Below are 6,319 nucleotides of genomic sequence, written 5' to 3'. Positions count from 1 at the left end.
GGGATCCTTTTTATTTATCCTTGCCTTTTGGTTTTAAGGGTTATTGGCTTTTTGCTCTTGCCTCTTGGTTTTAAGAGCTTTTGGCTTTTTCTGCTTGCTTTTTCTTTTTTTTTCTTTCTATTTTTTCACTATTTTTTTCTGCAAGATTTGTTCTTTGCTGCTTTTTCTTGCTTCAAGAATCACTTTTATGATTTTTCAGATTATCAAATAACATGTCTCCTTATCATCATTCTTTCAAGAGCCAACATATTTAACATTCTTAAACAACAACTTCAAAAGACATATGCACTGTTCAAGCATTCATTCAGAAAACAAGAAGCATTGTCACCACATCAATATAATTAAACTAATTTCAAGGATAAATTCGAAACTCATGTACTTCTTGTTCTTTTGAATTAAAACAGTTTTCATTTAAGAGAGGTGATGGATTCATAGGACATTCATAACTTTAAGACAAAGTTACTAAATACTAATGATCATGTAATGAAGACACAAACATGGATAAGCACTTAACATAGAGAAAACAAAAAACAGAGAATGTAAGAACAAGGAATGAGTCCACCTTAGTGATGGTGGCGTTTCCTTCTTGAGGAACCAATGATGTCCTTGAGCTCTTCTATGTCTCTTCCTTGTCTTTGTTGCTCCTCCCTCATTGCTTTTTGATCTTCTCTTATTTCATGAAGGATGATGGAGTGCTCTTGGTGTTCCACCCTTAATTGTCCCATGTTGGAACTTAATTCTCCTAGGAAGGTGTTGATTTGCTCCCAATAGTTTTGTGGAGGAAAATGCATTTGAGGCATCTCCGGGATCTCATGGTGATGAGCTTCATGCGTCTCTTGATATCCATGAATGGGATCTCTTGCTTGCTCCATCCTTTTCTTAGTGATGGGCTTCTCTTCCTCAATGGGAATGTCTCCTTCTATGAAAGCTCTAGCTGAGTAACATAGATGGCAAATAAGATGAGGAAAAGCTAGCCTTGCCCCAGGAGAGAGCTTTTCGGCTATTTTGTAGAATTCAAGGGAGATGACTTCATGAACTTCTACTTCCTCTCCAATCATGATGCTATGAATCATGATGGCCCGATCCACAGTAACTTTAGATCGGTTGCTAGTGGGGATGATGGAGCGTTGGATGAACTCCAACCATCCTCTAGCCACAGGCTTGAGGTCCAGTCTTCTTGAGCTTGAAAGGGACCTCGGGGATCACCTTCTTCTTGACCACAACATCATAGAAGTGGTCTTGATGAGCTTTTGAGATGAATCTTTCCATCTCCCATGACTCGGAGGTGGAAGCTTTTGTCTTCCCTTTCCCTTTTCTAGAGGATTCTCCGGTCTTGGGTGCCATCAATGGTAATGGAAAAACAAAAAGCTTATGTTTTTACCACACCAAACTTAGAATATTGCTCACCCTCGAGCAAGAGAAGAAAGAATAGATGAAGAAGAAGAAGAAAATATGGAGGAGATGGGGGAGGGGTGTATTCGGCCAAGAAGGGGAAGAGAGGGTTGTGTTCTGTGAAAATGAAGAAGAATGGAGCGCTTTATATAGGGAAGGGAGGGGGGGTAAGGTTTGGCCACAAGGGTGGATTTTGGGTGGGAAATTGATTTTGAATTTTGAAGGTATGTGGGGTTTATGAGGTAGGTTTATGGGGAAGAGTGGATGGATGTGAGTGGTGAAGTGGTTATAGGGAAGAGAGATTGAGGTGATTGGTGAAGAGTTTTGGGGAAGAGTGTTTATGGGATTGTGTGAAAGAGGGGTGAGAAGAAGTGAGTGGAGGTAGGTGGGGATCCTGTGGGGTCCACAGATCCTGAGGTGATCCTGTGGGGTCTACAGATCCTGAGGTGTTCAAGGATTTACAACCTTGCACCAAATTAGGCATGCAAAATGCCCTTGCACACAACTCTGGGCGTTCAGCGCCAGATTGGTGCTTGTTCTGGGCGCTGAACGCCCATTTGTTGCCCATTTCTGGCGTTGAACGCCAGAACCATGCTTGTTCTGGGCGTTCAGCGCCAGCTCTTCTCCAGGGTACAATTCTAGCGTTCAAACGCCCAGATGCTGCCCATTTTGGGCGTTCAGCGCCAGAACCATGCTCTGTTCTGGCGTTGAACACCAGCCAGATGCTTCTTACTGGCGTTTAAACGCCAGTAAGGTCTTCCTCCAGGGTGTGATTTTTCTTCTGCTGTTTTTGATTCCGTTTTCAATTTTTATATTTATTTTGTGACTCCACATGATTATGAACCTAATAAAACATGAAAGAACAAGAAAAATAAAATTAGATAAATAAAAATTGGGTTGTCTCCCAACAAGCGCTTCTTTAATGTCAATAGCTTGACAGTGGGCTCTCATGGAGCCTCACAGATGTTCAGAGCATTGTTGAGACTTCCCAACACCAAACTTAGAGTTTGGATATGGGAGTTCAACACCAAACTTAGAGTTTGGTTGTGGCCTCCCAACACCAAACTTAGAGTTTGACTGTGGGGGCTCTGGTTGACTCTGTTTTGAGAGAAGCTTACTGTGCCTCTTTTCCATGTTTACAGAAGGGTAACCTTGAGTTGTAAACACAAGGGAGTCCTCATTCAATTGAAGGACTAATTCACCTCTGTCAACATCAATCACAGCTCTTGCTGTGGCTAGGAAAGGTCTTCCAAGGATGATGGATTCATCCTCATCCTTCCCAGTATCAAGGATTATGAAATCAGCAGGGATGTAAAGGCCTTCAACCTTTACTAACACGTCCTCTACTTGTCCATAAGCCTGTTTTCTTGAATAGTCTGCCATCTCTAATGAGATTTTAGTAGCTTGCACCCCAAAGATTCCCAGTTTCTCTATTACAGAGAGGGGCATGAGGTTTATCCCTGAACCAAGGTCACACAGAGCCTTTTCAAAGATCATGTTGCCTATGGTACAAGGTATTACGAACTTTCCAGGATCCTGTTTCTTCTGAGGCAATGTCAGTTGATCCAGATCACTTAGTTCATTGGTGAACAAGGGAGGTTCATCTTCCCAAGTCTCAATACCAAATAATTTGGCATTCAGCTTCATGATTGCACCAAGGTACTTGGTAACTTGCTCTTCAGTAACATCCTCATTCTCTTCAGAAGATGAATACTCGTCAGAGCTCATGAAGGGCATAAGGAGGTTCAATGGAATCTCTATGGTCTCTAGATGAGTCTCAGATTCCTTTGGTTCCTCAAAGGAAAAATCCTTATTGATCACTGGACATCCCAGGAGGTCTTCCTCACTGGGATTTACGTCCTCCCCTTCCTCTCCAGGGTCGGCCGTGTTGATTATGTCAATGGCCTTGCACTCTCCTTTTGGATTTTCTTCTATATTGCTTGGGAGAGTACTAGGAGGGATTTCAGTGATCCTTTTACTCAGCTGGCCCACTTGTGCCACCAAATTTCTAATGGAGGACCTTGTTTCATTCATGAAACTTACAGTGGCCTTAGATAGATTAGAGACTAAGTTTGCTAAATTAGAGGTATTTTGTTCAGAGTTCTCTATCTGTTGCTGAGTGGATGATGGAAAAGGTTTACTATTGTTAAACCTATTTCTTCCACCATTATTAAAGCCTTGTTGAGGCTTTTGTTGATCCTTCCATGAGAGATTTGGGTGATTTCTCCATGAGGGGTTATAGGTGTTTCCATAAGGTTCACCCATGTAATTCACCTCTGCTATTGCAGGGTTTTCAGGATCATAAGCTTCTTCTTCAGAAGATGCCTCTGGAGTACTGTTGGATGTAGCTTGCATTCCATTCAGACTCTGAGAAATCATATTGACTTGCTGAGTCAATATTTTATTCTGAGCCAATATGGCATTCAGAGTATCAATTTCAAGAACTCCCTTCTTCATAGGCGTCCCATTACTCACAGGATTTCTCTCAGAAGTGTACATGAACTGGTTATTAGCAACCATGTCAATGAGTTCTTGAGCTTCTGCAGGCATTTTCTTTAAGTGAATGGATCCACCTGCAGAGGTATCCAATGACATTTTAGCTAATTCAGACAGACCATCATAGAATATGTCCAGGATGGTCCATTCTGAAAGCATGTCAGAAGGACACTTTTTGGTCAGTTCTTTGTATCTCTCCTAAGCTTCATAGAGGGATTCACCTTCTTTCTGTCTGAAGGTCTGAACATCCACTCTAAGCTTACTCAGCTTTTGAGGAGGAAAGAACTTGGCTAAGAAAGCCTTGACGAGCTTATCCCAAGAGTTCAGGCTATCCTTAGGTTGAGAGTCCAACCATATTCTAGCTCTGTCTCTCACAGCAAAAGGGAAAAGCATGAGCCTGTAGACTTCAGGATCTACTCCATTAGTCTTAACAGTATCACAGATCTGCAAGAATTCAGTTAAGAACTAAAAAGGATCTTCAGATGGAAGTCCATGAAACTTGCAGTTCTCCTGCATCAGAGAAACTAATTGAGGTTTCAGCTCAAAATTGTTTGCTCCAATGGCAGGAATGGAGATGCTTCTTCCATGTAAATTGGAATTAGGTGCAGTAAAGTCACCAAGCATCCTCCTTGCATTATTATTATTTTCGGCTGCCATCTCCTCTTCCTGTTCGAAAATTTCTGAAAGGTGCTTGCTGGATTGTTGTAATTTAGCTTCTCTTAGTTTTCTCTTCAGAGTCCTTTCAGGTTCTGGATCTGCTTCAACAAGAATATTCTTGTCCTTGCTCCTGCTCATATGAAAAAGAGGGACAGAAAAATAATAATAATAGGGGTCCTTTTTACCACGGTATAGAGGTCCCTGTGTGAGTAGAAGAAAAGAAGAAGAAAAAATTCGAACACAGATGGAAGAGGGGGTTCAAATTTGGGTGAGATGAAGTGTTAGTAGATGAATAAATAAATAGAAGGAGATAAAAGAGAGAGAGAATTTTCGAAAATAATTTTTGAAAAAGAGTTAGTGATTTTCGAAAATAGTTTTTGAAAAAGGTTAGTAATTTTCAAGAATTAAAATAAAAAATTAAAATAATTAGTTAATTAAAAAGAAATTTTGAAAAAGAGGGAAGATATTTTCGAAAATTAGAGAGAGAGGGAGTTAGTTAGGTAGTTTTGAAAAAGATAAGAAACAAACAAAAAAGTTAGTTAGTTAGTTGAAACAAATTTGAAAATCAATTTTGAAAAGATAAGAAGTTAGAAAGGATATTTTAAAATCAAATTTTGAAAAAGATAAGATAAAGAGATATTTTTGAAAAGATATGATTGAAATTAGTTTTGAAAAAGATTTTATTTTTAAAATCACAATTAATGACTTGATTCACAAGAAATCACAAGATATGATTCTAGAACTCAAAGTTTGAATCTTTCTTAACAAGCAAGTAACAAACTTGAAATTTTTGAATCAAAACATTAATTGATGATGTTATTTTCGAAAATTAGGAGATAAAGATAAGAAAAAGATTTTTGAAAAATATTTTTAAAATTTTCGAAAATAAATAAGAAAAATGAAAAAGATTTGATTTTTGAAAAAGATTTTGAAAAAGATAAGATTTTTAAATTGAGAATTTGATTTGACTCATAAAAACAACTAGATTTTAAAAAGTTTTGAAAAAGTCAACTCAAATTTTCGAAATTTATGAGTGAAAAAGGGAAAGATATTTTTTTTTTATTTTTGAATTTTTAATGATGAGAGGGAAAAACATGAAAAAGACTCAATGCATGAAAATTTTGGATCAAAACAATGAATGCATGCAAGAATGCTATGAATGTCAAGATGAACACCAAGAACACTTTGAATGTCAAGATGAACATCAAGAACTTATTTTTTTGAAAAATTTTTAATGCAAAGAAAACATGCAAGACACCAAACTTAAAAATTTTTCATGTATAGACATTATGAATGCAAGAATGCATATGAAAAACAAGAAAAGACACAAAACATGAAAACATCAAGATCAAACAAGAAGACTTACCAAGAACAACTTGAAGATCATGAAGAACACTATGAATGCATGAATTTTTCGAAAAATGCAAGATGAATATGCAATTGACACCAAACTTTCAACTTGACTCAAGACTCAAACAAGAAACATGAAATATTTTTTATTTTTATGAATTTTTTTATTTTTTTGGATTTTTGTATATTTTTTTCGAAAAAACATATAGGAAAAAGAAAATAAGGATTTCAAAATTTTTTAATATGAATTCCAGGAATCTTGTATTCTTAGTCTAAAGCTCCAATCCAAGGGTTAGGCATGGCTTAATAGCCAGCCAAGCTTTAGTATGTAACTCAGACATGCCACGGTTGACATTCCAATTAACTTGCCTCTATGCTAATGGTTGGAAGCCCCTATCCAAAAGAATTAGACATGGCTTTACAG

General features: G+C 37.8%; 1 non-coding gene across 1 annotated transcript; it reads left to right on the top strand.

Moving 5' to 3' along the window:
* The first annotated feature begins 4,041 nt into the window (after positions 1-4,041).
* LOC112760762 (small nucleolar RNA R71) lies at positions 4,042-4,149 on the top strand. The gene has a single exon (XR_003181186.1). It is a non-coding gene; the product is annotated as a small nucleolar RNA R71 (small nucleolar RNA).
* Positions 4,150-6,319: the final 2,170 nt, after the last annotated feature.

This window comes from Arachis hypogaea, chromosome 16, assembly GCF_003086295.3.
Source record: "Arachis hypogaea cultivar Tifrunner chromosome 16, arahy.Tifrunner.gnm2.J5K5, whole genome shotgun sequence".
Classification (NCBI taxonomy): Eukaryota; Viridiplantae; Streptophyta; class Magnoliopsida; order Fabales; family Fabaceae; genus Arachis; species Arachis hypogaea.
This window is presented reverse-complemented; position numbering and strand designations above follow the sequence as displayed.